A 22,414-nucleotide genomic window follows, 5' to 3' on the forward strand; every position below is an offset into this window, starting at 1 on the left:
TGAGATTGTGCACCTATTGCACCTGTTACACGACAATTCTTCACTGGCAATATTGGTATTCTATTATTTTGACTCAAGTACTTGTAAAAATTTGCACTCATGACATTGGTTGACGCACCGGTATCGACTATTATCTGTATTGGTGCTCCATACATATCTGCTTGCAATATAGCCTGCACAACACTTTTGTCGGTTCGGTTACATTTCTGCGGTATGTCTACAAGTTCCTTTTCTATTTTTGTTCCTTCATTGTATCTCAGCATACAAAGTTTATGGCTGTCATCCGTGAATGTGCCCTCACTACACCATCCTGCAGCCAACAACGGAGAGCGTATTGTGGCTGTCTTTAGTTTAACGGATGAGCATTAGTGGGTTGACAGTTGTCTGTCACTTCCACTAACCTCACATTGTGGTTCTGGTTGTTGTTGTTGCTACTGTTGGGTTGGCCGCCCTGCCTCCCCGATGGTGTATTTTGATATTGTGTATGGCTCTGGTTTTGTGGTGGTCGGTTGTAACTCCCTGACATGTTCTGTGACGGACCTGGGTTGGCGTTCCATTGTGGCGCTGTGTTTTGTTGCCACTGTGGTGTCGGTTCGTTACGACCACGCCACTGGTTTCGGTTGTTGCGCCATTGCGGATTGCCGTTACCATTATATCCATTACTCACGCGTCCATCATTATGTCTCTTTCGATTTTCACGATTATAACCGTTGCCGTTATAACCATTGCCATTGTTTGTGCCTCGATTCTGTTGCCGGTGCTCTTGCCTATTCCCGTTATCATTTGGTACTAACTTACTACCATTACTGTGGCTGCTATTGTAATCGGCTTTTTGTTGATTACAGCCTGCATGGTTCCACTTGTTTTCGGTTTTCATATCTTCGATCAATAAGTCAACAGAATCCACTATTTCCATGAATTGTTCTATATCGTATTCCGGCACATTGATGAAATATCTTTTAATTTCACTGGGCAACTTCATTTTTATTAATCTGATTATGTCACGATCGGACATTGGCTCGTCCCAGTACCTGGTTTTGTTTATATACTTTTCGAAATATTTGCGTAACGTTCCCATCTTAGGATTGTACATTTCTGGACTGTACAACTCCTTTCGTAGTCTTTCTTGGACGCTATCGGACCAGAATTTTTGCAAGAATGCACCTTCAAACTGTTGCATCGTTAGACATTTTTCGGACACGTCGGTGGCCCACAGTGCCGCGTCACCTTGAATAAAGGAGACCACGAACTGTATTCTTTGTCTTTCCGTCCATGTCCTGGGAAACACATTCCTGAAGCTCTTAATAAATACAACAGGATGGACATTTCGTTTTTCGCTATTGAAGGGTTGGAATGTCCTGTGTTTTATTACATTGTCCTCTTTTTTGCACATCTGATTGCTACATTCTGGGACATTCATCACTTCGTGATGTGCGCTGCACGGTATCGCGTGTTGTTCGTGCTCATAATTCGCATTAGGTTGCGGTTGCGCACTCGCACCCTGCCTACAGTCAGCGTTATTACAGTAATCAGTACGCGGAGTCGGATTCATGATCTGTCCGCCACTGTTTACATTGCTTTCCAACGCAGACGGTCTCCGCGCGACCTCCTGTTGCCAATTTGGCAACTCCGCAGTCACACGGGATTTGATCTGTGTTAATTCGGCACGTAGTGCGGCAGCGCTAGCGTCAATATTTACACTCGCGCCCGCAGTCGCTTGTTCTACAGCTGTTTTTACATCGCTTTCAATCTTTGCAGATATCTCGCGATCCTTTACTTCTAGCCATTCATTTAATTCTTTTTCTACTTTTTGAGCTTGCACTTCCAAATATGCATCAATACTTTTCCGTGCATCTATCTCCACATTATCTACGCGGTTGGTTAAAGTCTGGACATTATCTTCAAGCCTAGTCTGCGATATCTGTAATTTTTGCATTTCGCCGGCTAAGCTTTGCACAAGATCGGGTACTTCTTTGCACGCATCCCGCATCTCGGCTAGTTCGCTTTGGATACTGTCGAGTTTTGCTTCACTGCGCTGCTCTTGCTCAAAGAGCTTTTGCGTTAATTTTTTCTCCTGCTCAAGCAGCATCTGAGCCAGTTTTTCGTCTCTTTCCCTATCTCTTTCTTCTAACCTGCGCAGAAATTCAGCAAAAGGGTCTGCAATCGGTGAGCATACTGGTGCCCCGCTTAATCTAGCACTCGATTGGCCCCCCTGCCCAGGCAGTGGAGTTGTTACTCTATTCCCATTCTGCTGTGGAGCGTCGTTCACCGACCACAGATCCTCGCCCCCCACTCCGGAAATGATGTTATCCGAGGCGGTGGCTTGGGATTCGTTTACGTATTGCAAATGATCCTCACTTTCCATATTAACAGAATTTTGTTCTTCTGGTACGGATGCTTTAGGTTGTCCTATCTTACCCATACTAAATTCACTTTAAGCCACTGACAAGTCTTTAACACTGATACACACACGATTAATTATCCCCTCCAAAAATAAACATTAAATACACAAAACGAATTATTATCCCCTCCAAAAATAAACACATAAATACACAAAACACCGAAGGTATCTCATGTGCACATGGGTTCGATATTCCGCACAGAGCTACACAGGATGCTTGCACAATAGGCCTTACCTTACTTATTTTTCTTTCTCGCAATCCTCTTTCTTTTCTACACTTTTTCCTCTCCAGATCTCCTCAGGGTGTGGTTTTGTTGTTGTACATGTAAAAGAATTCATACAAGCATTAATATTTTACAACAATTAGACACATACATAATTACATTCATTACAATAGAATCATATTAATCGGGCCCCAAAGTTGCGGCGCCAATCTCGCGTCCGTCGGCCGTCGGAATTTAATGCATATATTATTATTGTTATTATTATTTTTTGATTGTTGCCGACTTACGTGGTGGGCCTTAATAAAAATTATATTTAAGTTGAACAATGTAATAAACTTTTCATATCACTTTCCTCGGCTAGTCAGTTCACTTTAAAGCAAGAAATCTTTAGTTATTAATTAAAATTGCGGCCCACACACGCGCGAGAGTATTTTTCTTACATCCGTTGACCATTGTATTGTAGTCGGAGTCCTGGCTCTGGCCCTCAGCTATGGTACTGAAAATATGAATCTTAAAGCTAAGTATTTCTGCAACTTCGTGCGGCTGTGGAGAAAAATTAATATTATGCTAATAGCGGGCGAGTTTTCCGCTTCCGCTAATTTTTCATAAGTTAATATCGCCACGTAATGGCGTCGTTGGCTGCATCGGCCGTTGCGATTGTTGAGCTGTAAATTACTTGAATGCAGGTTAATTCAAGGAAGGCGGACATGAAATCGGGATCACCTCTTACAAATTAAAAGTGCACAATAATATTAAATCGTTATATTATATGTTTAACTCATACAAATATGCTTACATTTGTCAGCACACGCAAGATGTCCCTCTAGACACATTCAAGACAAAAGAAGAAGTGAAGTCGACTAAAAAATTAACAAAAGAGCGTATCTTGTCTCTTTAGATCATTCTGTCATAAATTATTTCTTTGCAATCTAAACCTACACAGAGAAATTATTATTTTACGGCTACATGATAAAAAATTTGGCACTGGGTCGCTATAACTCTCTACGGGACTAGTATAAAACGCTCCGATCGCAAGTCGTAAACCCCGATGTTGTATGGAGTTGAGGCGGCGTAAGATGGATGGCCGTGCAGAGGAGTATACGAAGCTCCCATAATCCAGCTTGGAGCGAACGATCGACCGATATAGACGAAGTAGGACGGTTCGATCCGCTCCCCACGACATACCACTGAGAACACGGAGGACATTTAAAGAACGGGTACAACGGGCAACCAAATATGACACATGTGGAGACCAGCTAAGTTTCGTGTCAAATGTAAGACCTAAAAATTTTGTTGTCTCCACGATTGGGAGAGCAACGGGACCGAGTCGTAAGGACGGTGGGAGAAACTCTTTGTAGCGCCAGAAGTTAATACAGACCGTCTTCTCGGCAGAAAAACGGAAGCCACTGGCGACACTCCAGGAGTAAAGACGGTCAAGAGAACGCTGAAGACAGCGCTCCAGGACACGTGTACACTGCGCGCTGCAATAGATGGTAAAATCGTCCACGAAAAGGGAGCCTGATACATCAGCTGGGAGGCAATCCATTATTGGATTGATCGCGATGGCGAAGAGAGCGACGCTTAAAACTGAGCCCTGGGGCACCCCATTCTCCTGGCGAAAGGTGTCTGACAGGACAGAACCCACACGTACCCTGAACTGTCGATCCATTAAAAAAGAACGAATAAAAAGAGGGAGGCGACCGCGGATGCCCCACGTATGCATGGTGCGGAGAATGCCTGCCCTTCTCCAAATCAAAGAACACAGCCGCGGTCGGGCGCTTCCGCAAGAAGTTATTCATAATGAAGGTCGACAAGGTAACCAGATGGTCAACAGCAGAGCGGCGCCTACGAAATCCACATTGTACATTGGTAAGTAGGCGTCGAGACTCGAGCAGCCAAACCAATCGAGAGTTAACCATTCGCTCCATCACTTTACAGACACAGCTGGTAAGCGAGATGGGTCGGTAACTCGAAGGCAAGTGCTTGTCCTTCCCCGGCTTAGGAATCGGGACAACAATAGACTCGCGCCAGCATGCGGGAACATGTCCCTCAATCCAGATGCGATTGTAAGTACGAAGAAGAAAACCTTTACCCGCAGGAGAAAGGTTCTTCAGCATCTGAATATGAATGGAATCAGGCCCTGGAGCGGAGGACCGTGATCGGCCAAGTGCGTTTTCGAGTTCCCGCATGGTGATGGTGGTGGTGGTTGTTGGATGTTTAAGGGGGACTAAACAGCGAAGGTCATCAGTCCCCCATTCCAAAATCAGGCGAGCCGAAAATCTACGGAGCAGGCAAAAACCAAAGGGGGAGGAGACATCCCCCCAGGCGCTAAAAGAACACAAATGCAGCAACAAACACCACAGACAAGAACAGGACAGAGGAACACCAGACAGAAAGAAACAGAAGAAAGGAAGATGGCCGGAGACTGGTTGACTGACCACGAGAACAAAAAAAGGGAAAGAGTCAACCATCTCACGGCACACCAGAACAGCAACAGACACAAGGACAAAAGACACAGAAAGGGAAAGGCGCAGAACTTCCCTAAATCGAACCATAAAAAGGACTACTACGGATAAAATGTAAAACATTGTCAGCCATGGAGGCATCGTCGGATAAAACCAAAGCCAAAGTGCCCGGGAGATTAAAAGATTGCCGGAGTGTGCGCAGTCGAGGACACTCCAGCAAAATGTGGCCGACCGTCAGCCGGGACCCACACTGACACAAGGGGGGATCCTCCTGACGTAACAGATGGCCGTGTGTCAGGTAGGTATGGCCGATGCGCAGCCGACACAGGACTACCGAGTCCCTGCGAGAAGCCCGCAGGGAGGAACGCCACACATCGGTCGTCCCCTTGACAGCCCGTAGTTTATTCGGGGCTGTCACGCCACGCCACTCAGCAGCCCACATCCCAAGTACCTTACGGCGCAACACCAGCTGCTGGTCGCGAGCCGTAAGGCCGATCTCCAAAGCTGGGGCGTCTATCGCCCCTTTGGCCAGCCTGTCAACACGTTCGTTCCCCGGGATGCCAACGTGACCTGGCGTCCAAACAAAAACCACCGAACGACCAGAGTAGGTAATGGTGGAAACAGACTCCCGAATGGAGGACACCAGAGGAGAAGAGGGATAGCAGCGGTCGATGGCATGGAGGCTGCTCAGGGAGTCACTGCAGATGACGACGGACGCATCTGAGCAGGAACGCATATGCTCAAGAGCTCGCAAGATGGCCACCAGCTCTGCAGTAAAAATACTGCTGCCAGCCGGCAAGGAGCGTTGCTCAACATGGGCAGCGTGAGCAAGAGCGTAGGCAGTGCGACCATCAACCAGGGAACCATCCGTGTAGACAGGCTCACAGCCTGGAAATGATTCGAGGAGCGCAAGAAAACGGCGACGGAGGGCCACAGGCGGAACCGAGTCCTTAGGTCCCTGTGCCAAATCCAGATGGACGGACGGCCGGGACAAACACCAGGGAGGCGTAGGTGTACGGACCCGGAAGGGAGGCAGAAGAGGAAATGACCCCAGTTCTGACAGCAGGGACTGGACGCGGACAGCTACGGAAAGCCCAGACCGAGGGCGCCGTTCGGGCAGGTGGTGGACCAAGGCAGGGAAAAGCAGGCGACGATTGGGATGGCCTGGCGAGCAATGTACAGCATAGTCGGCGAGCAGACGATGGCGGCGAATCCGCAGCGGGGGAACCCCGGCCTCCACCAGTAGACTGTCCACGGGGCTGGTGCGAAAAGCGCCAGTTGCAAGCCGAACCCCACAGTGATGTATGGGGTCTAACAACTGCAACACTGAGGGTGACGCAGACCCATAGGCCAGGCTCCCATAATCAAGCCGGGACTGCACAAGGGCTCTGTACAATTGCAGTAGCGTGCAGCGATCTGCACCCCAAGACGTGTGGCTAAGGCAGCGGAGAGCGTTGAGGTGCCGCCAGCATTTTTGCTTCAGCTGAGTAACATGAGGAACCCATGTGAGCCGGTTATCAAACACGAGTCCCAAGAAGTGGCAAGTGACCACCACTTCAAGCAGGTGGCCGTCGAGGTAAAGGTCAGGATGAGGGTGGACCGTCCGACGCCTGCAGAAGTGCATAACCCGAGTCTTGGCAGCAGAGAACTGAAAACCATGAGCCAGAGCCCATGATGCTGCCTTGCGAACGGCGACTTGCAACCTGCGTTCGGCGACTCCCGTAGCTGTGGAGCTAAATGAGATGCAGAAGTCGTCGGCATACAAAGAAGGAGACACCGACGACCCCACTGCTGCAGCCAGACCATTAATGGCCACTAGAAATAACGAGACGCTCAACACCGAGCCCTGCGGGACCCCATTTTCCTGTATATAAGAGGAACTAGAGGTGGCACCGACTTGCACCCGGAAAGAGCGGCGCAATAAAAAGCTTTGAAGAAAAGCCGGGAGCCGACCACGAAGACCCCACCCATGCAACGTGGCGAGGATGTGATGCCTCCATGTGGTGTCATACGCCTTCCGCAGATCGAAAAATACAGCAACAAGGTGCTGACGTCGGGCAAAAGCCGTACGGACAGCAGATTCCAGCCGCACCAAATTGTCCACTGCAGACCGGCCCCGACGGAAGCCACCCTGGGATGGAGCGAGGAGACCGCGCGACTCAAGGACCCAACACAAACGCCGCCCCACCATACGTTCGAGCAATTTGCACAAAACGTTGGTGAGGGTAATGGGACGATAGCTGTCCACCGCCAGTGGGTCCGCACCGGGCTTCAAGATGGGGACAATAAGACCCTCTCGCCATTGCGACGGGAACACGCCATCGCTCCAAATGCGGTTAAAGATGGTGAGGATGTGTCTCTGGCAGTCCCTGGAGAGATGCTTCAGCATCTGCGCGTGGATGCAGTCCGGTCCTGGTGCTGTATCAGGGCAATCGGCGAGGGCAGCGAGGAGTTCCCTCTCGCTGAAAGGAGCATTGTATGTTTCATAATGACGCGTGTGGAAAGAGAACGGCGTCCGCTCGGCTCGCTCCTTTAGAGAGCGAAAGGCGGGGGGATAGGATGCAGTCGCAGAGCTCTGAGCAAAGTGCGCGGCTAGCCGTTCAGCAATGGCGGCAGCGTCCGTGCAGACAGCGCCGTCCAAGGAGAGCCCAGGGACACCCACAGGGGTCTGGGAGCCATAAATCCGCCGGAGCCGGGACCACACGTGCGAGGACGAGACACGGGAGCCCAGGGAGGAGACGTACCTCTCCCAGCACTCCTGCTTACGCCGTGCAATAAGGCGACGGGCGAAGGCACGGAGCCTCTTAAAGGCGATGAGGGTCTCCAGAGACGTGTGCCGCCTATGACGCTGGAGAGCCCGCCTACGGTCGCGAATAGCCTCAGCAATCTCCGGCGACCACCAGGGGACAGCCTTCCGCCGAGGGAGGCCAGAGGAACGGGGGATGGCAGCCTCGGCCGCCGAAATGATGGACGTGGTGAAAACACGGACCACCTCGTCAATGTCACCCTGTGGGGGAGACGCAATGGTTACAGCGGAAGTAAAAGCTGGCCAGTCAGCCCTGTGGAGAGCCCAGCGGGGCAAGCGCCCAGAAGAATGACACTGTGGCAGTGACAAATAGATGGGAAAATGGTCACTGCCACACAGGTCAGGATGCACCCTCCAGTGGAGGGATGGGACAAGTCCAGGGCTGCAAATAGAGAGATCGATGGCCGAGAACGAGCCATGGGCCACACTGAAATGCGTGGGAGCACCGGTGTTCAAGAGGCTAAGGTCGAGCTGAGCCAACACATGCTCCACGGCCCGACTGCGATCATCGGAGACAGTCCCACCCCATAGAGGATTGTGGGCATTGAAATCGCCCAGAAGCAGCAATGATGGCGGGAGTTGAGCCAGCAGCGCAGCCAAAACATAGCGGGGGAGCTCCCCATCCGGAGGAATGTAAACAGAGCAAACAGTAATAGCCGGCGAGAGCTCAACCCTGGCAGCAACTGCCTCTAAAGGCGTCTGAAGGGGTACTGGCGAGCTACAGACAGAGTGGTGAACAAAGAGGCAAACCCCACCTGACGCTCGTTGACAGGCAGCACGGTTCTTATAGTATCCCCGATAACCGCGAAGGGCGGGGGTCCGCAGTGCAGGAAACCAAGTTTCCTGCAGAGCAATGCAGAGAACAGGGGAATCACTCAGAAGCATCCGGAGCTCTGGCAGGTGGCGGAAATAACCGCCGCAGTTCCATTGGAGAATGGAAGCAGGAAGGGACTGGGAGGGCGTGAATGCGACTAAGAGGCAGACAGCGCTTCAGAGCCAACCGCCGCCACTGGGGGAGAGTCAGCTGAGTCCATAGGAGAGGCCCCCAAGGGTTCCGTGAGGGCGAGATCCGCGGCAGAGGCGAGGATCTCCACCTCATCCCCGGAGCCAGGACTATGTACAGCAGGCGGTGCTGAAACCGCCGGAACGTCCTTCTTCTTGGACACATTCCGTTCCTTCTTCTCGCGTCTGCCCTTAGGGTGAGAGGGCTGGGAGAGCTTCTCTGAAGGAGCGTCGGAGGCTGACGACGACGCAGAAGCCCTACGACCAGCAGGTGGCGGAACCTTCAGCCACTGGCTGACAGCTGGCTGGGAAGGAGAAGAAACGGAGGAAGGGAGAGCCCCGAGGGACCCCTTCCGCGAGAGAGGAACCGGCGGAGGCAACGCCGCCGGAGAAGGAGGGGGAGGAATCGAGCCTCCCGGTTGTGGAGCAGATGTCACTCCCGAAGTAAGCTTGGGGGGAGCGACAGAAGAGGGTTTGCCCCCAACTGCTAAGGGGGCAAGAGAGGAAGGCTTGCCCCCAGGCACGAGGGGGGCAGACAGAGATACATGGCCCCGAGGGCCCACTGAAGGCGGCACAGATGAAGCGACAACCGTCGCTCGTGCGGGCGACGATAACGTGGCTGCAGCATAAGATGTTCGAAGGGAAGCAGGATACAACCTTTCATATTTCTGTTTAGCCTCTCGATAAGTAAGCCGGTCCAGGGTCTTAAATTCCATGATCTTCCGCTCCTTATGAAGAACGGGGCAATCCGGCGAGCATGGAGAGTGGTGCTCCCCACAGTTGACACATACAGGCGGGGGCGCACATGGAGAATCGGGATGAGAGGGGCGTCCGCAATCTCGACATGTAGCGCTGGATGGGCAACGGGAGGACATATGCCCAAACTTCCAGCACTGGAAGCACCGCATCGGGGGAGGCACGTATGGCTTGACGTCGCAACGGTAAACCATCACCTTGACCTTCTCGGGCAAGACATCACCCTCAAAGGCCAAGATAAAGGCACCGGTGGCCACCCTGTTTGTCTTGGGTCCTCGATGGACACGACGGACAAAATGCACACCACGTCGTTCCAAGTCGGCTCTCAGCTCGTCATCGGATTGTAACAAGAGGTCACGATGGTAAATAATCCCCTGGACCATATTTAAGCTACTGTGGGGAGTGACGGTAACAGGGACGTCACCCAGCTTATCACACAAGAGCAACGCTCGTGACTGGGCTGGGGAGGACGTCTTGAGGAGGATGGACCCATTCCTCATTTTGGACAACCCCGCCACTTCCCCAAACTTATCCTCCAGGTGCTCCACAAAAAACATAGGCTTCGTCGGAAGAAAGGAGTCACCATCAGTCCGGCTGCAGACAAGGTATTGCGGTACGTAAGGCTCCCGCTTGGCACTAGATCGGCGTCCCTCCCATGGCGCAGCCAACGAGGGGAACGTCTGAGGGTCATACTGCGCAGCATCGAAGTCGACTCTACCTCGCTTAGAGACGCTGGTGGCCGTGCGACCACCAGCTTGATGTGATTTATTGCGCTTCATTGCGCCACATCCGCCCAGATGCCACCTACTCCGAACGAGGGCTCTCCCCAAGGGCGCCACCCAGCCAAAGCAACGGGTACCTGGCCGATATCCCATTGCCCGGAGTCCCCGTGCCCCAGACAAGATGGGCACATACTCCTTGGCATGCATGGGGAGGAAACAGCTCAGGCATCTGTAGTGCGATCCCTGCGTGGTCAGGGGGCTACCACCAAGAGGGTACATGACGACCCCACCACAACGGACTGGCTACCGTGCTGGATTTTAGGTGTTTAAAGGGTCCACAGTTGTCGTAGGCGCTAAGAAGAAGAGTGCGCACAAGGCGAGAAGGAGACCACCCAGAAGATGTTGGGCGTAGTCCCCCCCACACGACAATAGGTAAAATGCAAGATGGTGGAGCATGATGGACCAATACAAAAACACCACGTAAGGTGTCCTTCCCCAAATGGCACGCACTGACGACGGAAATTTGGAAGAAAAAAGGAGGTCAAACCCAAGAGGGGACCATCACAGAAGGCCGAAACGTTTGAGACTCCTTTTAGTCGCCTCTTACGACAGGCAGGAATACCGCGGGCCTATTCTAACCCCCGAACCCGCAGGGGGGCCGCATGGTGAATGGGGCATTATAACTTTCACGATTCGAGGAGCGGAAGTTAGGTGGCCTAGCCTCCTCTGCCTGTTTGCGGGGGAGGAATGCAGGGTGGTAATGAGCGGAGCTCGAAACCTCGGCGAAAAAGCGGCCGAAGGCATTGGAGACATCCTCAGGGGACACAAGGACGTCATTCGCGACCGTCAAGCCAGAAACTGGTGAGTGGACCTTAGTGCCAGATAGCCGGCGCAGGCTACCCCAGACAACAGAAGAAGGAGTAAAACTGTTGAAGGTGCTTGTGAAAGCAGCCCAGCTGGCTTTCTTGCTTTCTTTAATAATACGACGACACTGAGCACGTAATCGTTTATAATTGATACAATTCGCCACTGTAGGGTGGCGTTTAAAGGTGCGTCGACGAGCACGTAAAGCGTCTCTACATGCTGCAGTCCACCAGGGGACCGGTACGCGACGTGGAGAAGAAGTAGGGTGAGGGATGGAATATTCAGCAGCAGCGAGAATGACTTCCGTGAGGTGTGCGACCTGACGATCGCAGCTTGTGAAGGTTTGATCCTGAAAGGTCGCCCTGGAAGAGAAGAGCCCCCAGTCTGCCTTGGAGATGGTCCAACTAGAGGAGCACAGAGAGGGGGTATGCTGCAGGAGATGGATAACACACGGGAAGTGGTCGCTCGAATATGTATCAGAAAGTGCATACCACTCAAACCGGCGTGCAAGTTGGGGAGTACATATAGAGAGATCTAAATGGGAATAGGTGTGAGATGTGTCCGAAAGAAAAGTAGGGGCACGAGTATTGAGGCAGACAAGATTGAGCTGGTTGAAAAGGTCTGCTAACAGGGAGCCCCTCGGGCAGGATGCTGGAGAGCCCCCAAAGGGGATGGTGGGCATTGAAGTCTCCAGTTAACAAAAATGGTGCAGGTAGCTGAGTAGTAAGTTGCATCATGTCTGCCCTGGTAACGGCAGACGACGATGGAGTGTAAACTGCACAAATAGAAAATGTAAACGTGGGGAGAGTAATTCGGACGGCAACTGCCTCTGCAGGCCGGTGTGCAATGTGATGGGATCGTAGTAAATATCATCCCGGACCAGCAACATAACCCCTCCATGAGCCGGAATACCTACCAAAGGGGGTAGGTCAAAACGCACAGAGGTGTAGTGTGCCAAGGCAATTTGATCGCATGGGCGTAGCTTCGTTTCCTGGAGGGCTACGACGAGCGGACGGTGCAAACGGAGCAGCAACTTCAAGTCCTCTCGGTTGGAGCGAATGCTGCGAATATTCACTGGAATAAGTGCCATCGTAAGATGAAAAGGAAGATGAAAGAAGGGGTCACCTCGAAGGCCGCTGAGGTGGTGGTGGTGGTGGTTGTTGTTGGGATGTTTAAGGGGGACTAAACAGCGAAGGTCATCAGTCCCCCATTCCAAAATCAGGCGAGCCGAAAATCTACAGAGCAGATAAAAACCAAAGGGGGAGGAGACGTCCCCCCAGGCGCTAAAAGAACACAAATGCAGCAACAAACACTACAGACGAGAACAGGACAGAGGAACACCAGACAGAAAGAAACAGAAGAAAGGAGGATGGCCGGAGACTGGTTGACTGACCATGAGAACAAAAAAAGGGAAAGAGTCAACCATCTGACGGCACACCAGAACAGCAACAGACACAAGGACAAAAGACACAGAAAGGGAAAGGCGCAGGACCTCCCTAAATCGAACCATAAAAAGGACTACTACGGATAAAATGTAAAACAATGTCAGCCATGGAGGCATCGTCGGATAAAACCAAAGCCAAAGTGCCCGGGAGATTAAAAGATTGCCGGAGTGTGCGCAGTCGAGGACACTCCAGCAAAATGTGGCCGACCGTCAGCTGGGACCCACACCGACACAAGGGGGGATCCTCCTGACGCAACAGATGGCCGTGCGTCAGGTATGTATGGCCGATGCGCAGCCAACACACGACTACCGAGTCCCTGCGAGAAGCCCGCAGGGAGGAACGCCACACATCGGTCGTCTCCTTAACAGCCCGCAGCTTATTCGGGGATGTCAGGCCACGCCACTCATCAGCCCACACCCCAAGCACCTTACGGCGCAACACCAGCTGCAGGTCGCGAGCTGTGAGGCCGATCTCCAAAGCTGGGGCGTCGATCGCCCCTTTGGCCAGCCTGTCAACACGTTCGTTCCCCGGGATGCCAACATGACCTGGCGTCCAAACCAAGACCACCGAACGACCAGAACGGGCAATGGCGGAAACAGACTCCTGAATAGAGGACACCAGAGGAGAGGACACCAGAGGAGAGGAGAGGACACCAGAGGAGAGGAGAGGAGAGGAGGGATAGCAGCGGTTGATGGCCTGAAGGCTGCTCAGGGAGTCACTGCAGATGACGATGGACCCACCTGAGCAGAAACGCATATGCTCAAGAGCGCGCAATATGGCCACCAGCTCTGCAGTAAAAATACTGCTGCCAGCCGGCAAGGAGCGCTGCTCAACATGGGCACCATGAGCAAACGAGTAGGCAGTGCGACCATCAACCAGGGAACCATCTGTGTAGACAGTCTCACAGTCCGAAAATGAGGCGAAGAGAGCAAGAAAACGGCGACGGAGGGCCACAGGCGGAACCGAGTCCTTGGGTCCCTGTGCCAAATCCAGACGGACAGACGGCCGGGACAAACACCAGGGAGGCTTAGGTGTACGGACCCGGAAGGGAGGCAGAAGAGGGAATGACCCCAGTTCTGACAGCAGGGACTGGACACAGACAGCGACGGAAAGCCCAGACCAAGGTCGCCGTTCGGGCAGATGGAGGACCATGGCAGGGAAAAGCAGGCGACGATTGGGATGGCCTGGCGAGCATTGGACGTGGACAGCATAGTCGGCGAGCAGACGATGGCGGCGAATCCGCAGCGGGGGAACCCCGGCCTCCACCAGTAGACTATCCACGGGACTAGTGCGAAAAGCGCCAGTTGCAAGCCGAACCCCACAGTGGTGTATGGGGTCTAACAACTTCAACACTGAGGGTGACGCAGACCCATAGGCCAGGCTCCCATAATCAAGCCGGGACTGCACAAGGGCTCTGTACAATCGCAGCAGCGTGCAGCGATCCGCACCCCAAGATGTGTGGCTAAGACAGCGGAGGGCGTTGAGGTGCCGCCAGCATTTTTGTTTCAGCTGAGTAATATGAGGGACCCATGTGAGCCGGGCATCAAACACGAGTCCCAAGAAGCGGTAAGTGTCCACCACTTCAAGCAGGTGGCCGTCGAGGTAAAGTTCAGGATGAGGGTGGACCGTCCGACGCCTGCAGAAGTGCATAACTCGAGTCTTGGCTGCAGAGAACTGAAAACCGTGAGTCAGAGCCCATGATGCTGCCTTCCGAACGGCTACCTGCAGCCTGCATTCGGCGACTCCCGTAGTCGTGGAGCTAGATGAAATGCAGAAGTCGTCGGCATACAAAGAAGGAGACACCGACGACCCCACAGCTGCAGCCAGACCATTAATGGCCACTAGAAATAAGGACACACTCAACACTGAGCCCTGTGGGACCCCATTTTCCTGCATATAAGAAGAACTAGAGGCGGCACCGACTTGCACCCGGAAAGAGCGGTGCAATAGAAAGGTTTGAAGAAAAGCCGGGAGCCGACCACGAAGACCCCACTCATACAACGTGGCGAGGATGTGATGCCTCCATGTGGTGTCATATGCCTTCCGCAGATCGAAAAATACAGCAACGAGATGCTGACGTCGGGCAAAGGCTGTACGAATAGCAGATTCCAGCCGCACCAAGTTGTCCGTGGCAGACCGGCCCCGACGGAAGCCACCCTGGGATGGAGCGAGGACACCGCGCGACTCAAGGACCCAACACAAACGCCGCCCCACCATACGTTCGAGCAATTTGCACAAAACGTTGGTGAGGGTAATGGTACGATAGCTGTCCACCGCCAGTGGGTCCGCACCAGGCTTCAAGATGGGGACAATTAGACCCTCTCGCCATTGCGACGGGAACACGCCTTCGCTCCAAATGCGATTAAATATCGCGAGAATGTGTCTCTGGCAGTCCCTGGAGAGATGCTTCAGCATATGTGCGTGGATGCAGTCCGGTCCTGGTGCTGTATCAGGGCAATCGGCGAGGGCAGCGAGGAATTCCCTCTCGCTGAAAGGAGCATTGTAAGTTTGAGAACGACGCGTGTGGAACGATAATGGCGTCTGCTCGGCCCGCTCCTTGAGAGAGCGAAAGGCGGGGGGATAAGTTGCAGTCGCAGAGCTCGTAGCGAAGTGCGCAGCAAGGTGTTCAGCAATGGCGGCAGCGTCCGTGCACACAGCGCCGTCCAAAGAGATCCCAGGGACACCCGTAGGGGTCTGGTGTCCATAAATCCGCCGTATCCGGGACCACACGAGCGACAGGGAGACACGGGAGCCCAAGGAGGAAACATACCGCTCCCAGAACTCCTGCTTACGCCGTGCAATAAGACGACGGGCGAAGGCACGGAGCCTCTTAAAGGCGATGAGGGTCTCCAGAGACGGGTGCCGCCTATGACGCTGGAGAGCCCGCCTACGGTCGCGAATAGCCTCCGCAATCTCCGGCGACCACCAGGGGACAGCCTTCCTCCGAGGGAGGCCAGAGGAACGGGGGATGGCAGCCTCGGCCGCTGAAATGATGGACGTGGTTAAGACACGGACCACCTCGTCAATGTCACCCTGTGGGGGAGACTCAATGGTTGCAGCGGAAGTAAAAGCCGGCCAGTCAGCCCTGTGGAGAGCCCAGCGGGGCAAGCGCCCAGAAGAATGACACCGGGGCAGCGACAAATAGACGGGGAAATGGTCACTACCACACAGGTCAGGATGCACTCTCCAGTGGAGGGATGGGACAAGTCCAGGGCTGCAAATAGAGAGATCGATGGCCGAGAACGAGCCATGGGCCACACTGAAATGCGTGGGAGCACCGGTGTTCAAGAGGCTAAGGTCGAGTTGAGCCAACACATGCTCCACGGCCCGACCGCGATCATCGGAGACAGTCCCATCCCATAGAGGGTTGTGGGCATTGAAATCGCCCAGAAGCAGCAAAGGTGGCGGGAGTTGAGCCAGCAGTGCAGCCAAGACATGTCGGGTGAGCTCCCCATCCGGAGGAATGTAAACAGAGCAAACAGTAATAGCCGGCGAGAGCTCAACCCTGGCAGCAACTGCCTCTAAAGGCGTCTGAAGGGGTACTGGCGAACTACAGACAGAGTGGTGAACAAAGAGGCAAACCCCACCTGACGCTCGATGACAGGCAACACGGTTCTTATAGTATCCCTGATAACCGCGAAGGGCGGGGGTCCGTAGTGCAGGAAACCAAGTTTCCTGCAGAGCAATGCAGAAAACAAGGGAATCACTCAGAAGCATCCGGAGCTCAGGCAGGTGGCGGAAATAACCGCCGCAGTTCCATTGGAGAATGGAAGCAGGAAGGGACTGGGAGGGCGTGGATGCGACTAAGAGGCAGACAGCGCTTCAGAGACAACTGCCGCCACTGGGGGAGAGTCAGCTGAATCCATAGGAGATGCCCCCAAGGGTTCCGTGAGGGCGAGATCCGCGGCAGAGGCGAGGATCTCCACCTCATCCCCGGAGCCAGGACTATGTACAGCAGGCGGTGCTGAAACCGCCGGAACGTCCTTCTTCTTGGACACATTCCGTTCCTTCTTCTCGTGTCTGCCCTTAGGGTGAGAGGGCTGGGAGAGCTTCTCTGAAGGAGCGTCGGAGGCTGACGACGACGCAGAAGCCCTACGATCAGCAGGTGGCGGAACCTTCAGCCACTGGCTGACATCTGGCTGGGAAGGAGAAGAAACGGAGGAAGGGAGAGCCCCGAGGGACCCCTTCCGCGAGAGAGGAACCGGCGGAGGCAACGCCGCCGGAGAAGGAGGGGGAGGAAGCGAGCCTCCCGGTTGTGGAGCATATGTCACTCCCGAAGTAAGCTTGGGGGGAGCGACAGAAGAGGGTTTGCCCCCAACTGCTAAGGGGGCAATAGAGGAAGGCTTGCCCCCAGGCACGAGGGGGGCAGACAGAGATACATGGCCCCGAGGGCCCACTGAAAGCGGCACAGATGAAGCGACAACCGTCGCTCGCGTGGGCGACGATAACGTGGCTGCAGCATAAGATGTTCGAAGGGAAGCAGGATACAACCTTTCATATTTCTGTTTAGCCTCTCGATAAGTAAGCCGGTCCAGGGTCTTAAATTCCATTATCTTCCGCTCCTTATGAAGAACGGGGCAATCCGGCGAGCATGGAGAGTGGTGCTCCCCACAGTTGACAGATACAGGCGGGGGCGCACATGGAGAATCGGGATGAGAGGGGCGTCCGCAATCTCGACATGTAGCGCTGGATGGGCAACGGGAGGACATATGCCCAAACTTCCAGCACTGGAAGCACTGCATCGGGGGAGGGACGTATGGCTTCACGTCGCAACGGTAAACCACTACCTTGACCTTCTCGGGCAAGACATCACCCTCGAAGGCCAAGATAAAGGCACCGGTGGCCACCCTGTTTGTCTTGGGTCCTCGATGGACACGACGGACAAAATGCACACCACGCCGTTCCAAGTCGGCTCTCAGCTCGTCATCGGATTGTAACAAGAGGTCACGATGGTAAATAATCCCCTGGACCATATTTAAGCTACTGTGGGGAGTGATGGTAACAGGGACGTCACCCAGCTTATCACACAACAGCAACGCTCGTGACTGGGCTGGGGAGGACGTCTTGAGGAGGATGGACCCATTCCTCATTTTTGACAACCCTGCCACTTCCCCAAACTTATCCTCCAGGTGTTCCACAAAAAACATAGGCTTCGTCGGAAGAAAGGAGTCACCATCAGTCCTGCTGCAGACAAGGTATTGCGGTACGTAAGGCTCCCGCTTGGCACTAGATCGGCGTCCCTCCCATGGCGCAGCCAACGAGGGGAACGTCTGAGGGTCATATTGCGCAGCATCGAAGTCGACTCTACCTCGCTTAGAGACGCTGGTGGCCGTGCGACCACCAGCTTGGTGTGATTTATTGCGCTTCATTGCGCCACATCCGCCCAGATGCCACCTACTCCGAACGAGGGCTCTCCCCAAGGGCGCCACCCAGCCAAAGCAACGGGTACCTGGCCGATATCCCGTTGCCCGGAGTCCCCGTGCCCCATACAAGATGGGCACATACTCCTTGGCATGCATGGGGAGGAAACAGCTCTGGCATCTGTAGTGCGATCCCTGCGTGGTCAGGGGGCTACCACCAAGAGGGTACATGACGACCCCACCACAACGGACTGGCTACTGTGCTGGATTTTAGGCGTTTAAAGGGTCCACAGTTGTGGAAGGCGCTATGAAGAAGAGTGCGCACAAGGCGAGAAGGAGACAACCCAGAAGATGTTGGGTGTAGTCCCCCCCCCACACGACAATAGGTAACATGCAAGATGGTGGAGCATGATGGACCAATACAAAAACACCACGTAAGGTGTCCTTCCCCAAATGGCACGCACTGACGACGGAAATTTTTTAAGAAAAAAGGAGGTCAAACCCAAGAGGGGACCACCACAGAAGGCCGAAACGGTTGAGACTCCTTTTAGTCGCCTCTTACGACAGGCAGGAATACCGCGGGCCTATTCTTACCCCCGAACCCGCAGGGGGGGGCTGCTGAGGGCCTGGCTTCGAGCGAGCACTGCCGCCGCTATCAGTAGGCGGACAGTCATCGTCCATTGGGTCTATAGGTTCATCGGCCATCTTGGGAAGATGGCCGGGAGGGGGAGCTTCCTCCGCCGGTGAACGGCCAGATGTTCGGCTACCAGCGGTGCGGCCAGGCGAAACGGATGACGGCCTGGGGCGGCAACTGCTGGGTGGCGCAGGAGAAGAAATGCGCCATGGCGGAGAAGGAGAACTGTGCTTCCTATGAGCCTTCTTGGAAGGACGTTTGGTCGAAGTACCGGTCGAAGGCTGGGAGGTCGAGGTACGTAGGAAGTCCGCACGGGACGGTTCCTTCTTGAAGGCCCGTGCATCTGACTTTTGGGTCTTCGTCTTGGCAGAAGCTGATGAAGGTGCTTGTGTCTGAGGGGTGACGGGAGGAAGAGGAGACGTCGACCGCGCGATCTTAGCACTGGCCGAACGGACGACCGTGGTGATGAAGGTCAGATCGCATGTCTGGGTTGCCACCTCCCTGGTAGTCCGAGGAGAGGCGAGGCGAGGCGAGGACAGTACTGTATTTCCCCGCTGGGAGCAGAGTGGGCTTCCTACTAGCCAATAGCTTGCGAGCAGCCGAGGTGGACACTTTCTCTTTGACCCGAATTTCTTGGATACAGCGTTCTTCCTTATAGACAGGACAGTCGCGGGAGGATGCGGCATGGTCACCCTGACAGTTCACACAACGAGGAGACGGAGGTGGACAGTCACCCTCATGGGCATCCCTGCCACAAGTGACACATTTAGCCGCATTGGAACAAGACTGTCGAGTGTGATTGAAACGCTGACACTGGTAGCAGCGCGTAGGTGTCGGGACATAGGGGCGAACAGAAATAACCTCGTAGCCCACCTTGATGCGCGATGGCAGCTTAACACTATCGAAGATCAAGAAAAGTGTCTGGGTCGGTACAAGGTCATTGTTGACCTTTTTCATGACCCTATGGACAGCCGTCACGCCCTGCTCAGCGAGGAATGATTGAATCTCCTCGTCAGTCAATCCGTCGAGGGAGTTAGTAGAGACCACACCACGAGACGAATTCAAAGTTCGGTGAGCCTCCACCTGCACGTGTACTGGAGTGTGGCCCGAAGCAGTTTTTGTGCCTGAAAGGCGCTCTCAGTTTCTAGTAATAAGGTACCGTTACGCAACCTGGTACAAGATTTGACAGATCCGGCTATGGCATCTACACCCTTCTGGATACCGAAAGGGTTGACAGAGGAAAAATCCTTTCCGTCCTCAGATCGAGAAACGACGAGGAACTGTGGGGCGGGCGGTAGTACTTTTGTCACTGGTGGCTGGTCACGTTTCCGTTTTTGGGCAGAAGTCGAGACAGATGGGGTGAAATCCATTGCGGAGGAATCCCCCATGATTGCCAGCGTCTCCGATGGCGCGCTCCTTCCTTGTGGGGACCCTCTCAGAGGGCACTCCTGCCTTAGGTGAATGTTTACACCTCAGGTCACACCTCCCGAGAAACAGACGGAGGGACCAATCGGTATGGTCAGAAGGAATCAGCTCAGGCAATCACCCCTCCCTGGGCCTGGCCTTTACCAGGGGGTACGTGCGTGCCTTACATGTCTACCCAGGGCGGGGAATTACGCGTTACCCCGTCACCGGCTACGCGTGCGAACGCGTGGGTCGGCCTTCAGGCACGCACAGGGAGGAAGCAAGAAGAGGAAAAAGAAGAGAGAGAGGGAGAGAGAGGACAGACTGTCTCAAACGCCGAGGCGGAGACCAGAGAAGGCAAGGAGAAGAAGGTAATGAGAAGGCAAGGAGAAGAAGGTAATGAGAAGGCAAGGAGAAGAAGGTAATGAGAAGGCAAGGAGAAGAAGGTAATGAGAAGGCAAGGAGAAGAAGGTAATGAGAAGAAGGCAATGAGAAGGCAAGGAGATTGGTTGGTGGATTTGGAGGGATTAAAGGGACCAGACTGCTACGGTCATCGGTCCCTTGTTCCAAATACAAAGAACACCCACAGAGAATAAAAAAGAGGAACAGAAGAGATCACAGACGATACAGAACAAGAGAAACTGAGACAAGGACAAGACAAAACGAACTAAAACCACACAGAGTGTGACGGTGGTTGGCCGACCATAGAAATAAATAAGGAAAAGCCAACCACTTAGAAACACATTAAAAAATCAGTGTAAAATCGTAGGCCAAAGGCCAGAATCGACACAAAACGATAAAATAAAACAGAAACACTCAGAGTAAATGATAAAATCCCCCTGCCCGAATAAAACGTAAAACTAAGTCAGCCATAGTGGAGTCGTCTGTTAAAAGGGCAGGGAGCGTAGCAGGCAGCGCAAATGTCTGCCTGACCACAGCTAAAAGGGGGCAGGCCAGCAAAATGTGGGCCACCGTCAAAGCTGCCCCACAGCGACATAGAGGAGGGTCCTCCTGGCGCAGTAAATAACTGTGTGTCAGCCGGGAGTGGCCAATGCGGAGCCGGCAAAGAACTACTGAGTCCCTGCGAGTGGCTCGCAGGGATAACCGCCACACAGCCGTCGTCTCCTTGATAGCACGGAGTTTATTGGACATTGTCAGTTCGCGCCATTCCTCGTCCCATAGCGCCAAGATTTTGCGGCGGAAGACTGCCCGCAAATCAGTCTCTGGGAGGCCAAGGTCCAGAGATGGCTTGCTGGTGGCCTCTTTCGCCAGGCGGTCAACATGTTCGTTACCCGGGATACCGACATGACCGGGGGTCCACACAAAGACCACAGAGCGGCCGCAACAGGCAAGAGTATGCAGAGACTCGTGGATAGCCATCACCAGACGAGAACGAGGGAAACACTGGTCGAGAGCTCGTAAACCGCTCAGGGAATCGCTACAGATAACGAAGGACTCACCTGAGCAGGAGCGGATATACTCTAGGGCACGAAAGATGGCGACCAATTCAGCAGTGTAAACGCTGCAGCCATCCTGCAAGGAACGTTGTTCGGAACGTTCCCCTAGAGCGAGCGCATACCCAACACGACCAGCAACCATCGAACCGTCAGAGTAGACAATACCAGAGCCCTGATACGTGGCCAGGATAGAATAAAAGCGGCGGCGGAGGGCCTCTGGAGGGACTGAGACCTTCGGGCCCTGTGCCAGGTCCAGCCGAAGACAAGGGCGACGAACACACCATGGGGGTGTATGCAAAGTAGCCCGGAAAGTAGGTGGAACAGTGAAACCCTGGAGCCCAGAGAGAAGCTCTTGGACGCGGACCGCTATTGTACAACCAGACCGGGGCCGACGATCTGACAGATGGACGACCGATCGCGGGAACAGGAGACGATAATTTGGATGCCCGGGCGAGCTTAGAACATGGGCAGCATAAGCGGCCAGCAAACGTTGGCGGCGGAACCGCAGGGGAGGTACACCTGCCTCCACTAGTACGCTGTCCACGGGGCTGGTGCGGAAAGCACCAGTGGCAAGGCGTATCCCGCTGTGGAGAATTGGGTCCAGCACCTGTAACGCAGATGGGGATGCTGAGCCATAAGCCTGGCTCCCATAATCCAGACGGGACTGGATTAACGCCTGGTAGAGCCGCAACAGGGTAAAGCGGTCGGCGCCCCAGCGGGTGTGGCTCAAGCATCTCAGAGCGTTTAGATGCCGCCAACACATCTGTTTAAGCTGCCGGATATGAGGCAGCCAAGTCAACCGGGCATCGAAAACCACCCCCAAAAACCTGTGGGTCTCCACCACAGCAAGGAGTTCGTCGGCAAGATAAAGCCG

Source organism: Schistocerca piceifrons, chromosome 6, assembly GCF_021461385.2.
Source record: "Schistocerca piceifrons isolate TAMUIC-IGC-003096 chromosome 6, iqSchPice1.1, whole genome shotgun sequence".
In the NCBI taxonomy this organism is placed as follows: domain Eukaryota; kingdom Metazoa; phylum Arthropoda; class Insecta; order Orthoptera; family Acrididae; genus Schistocerca; species Schistocerca piceifrons.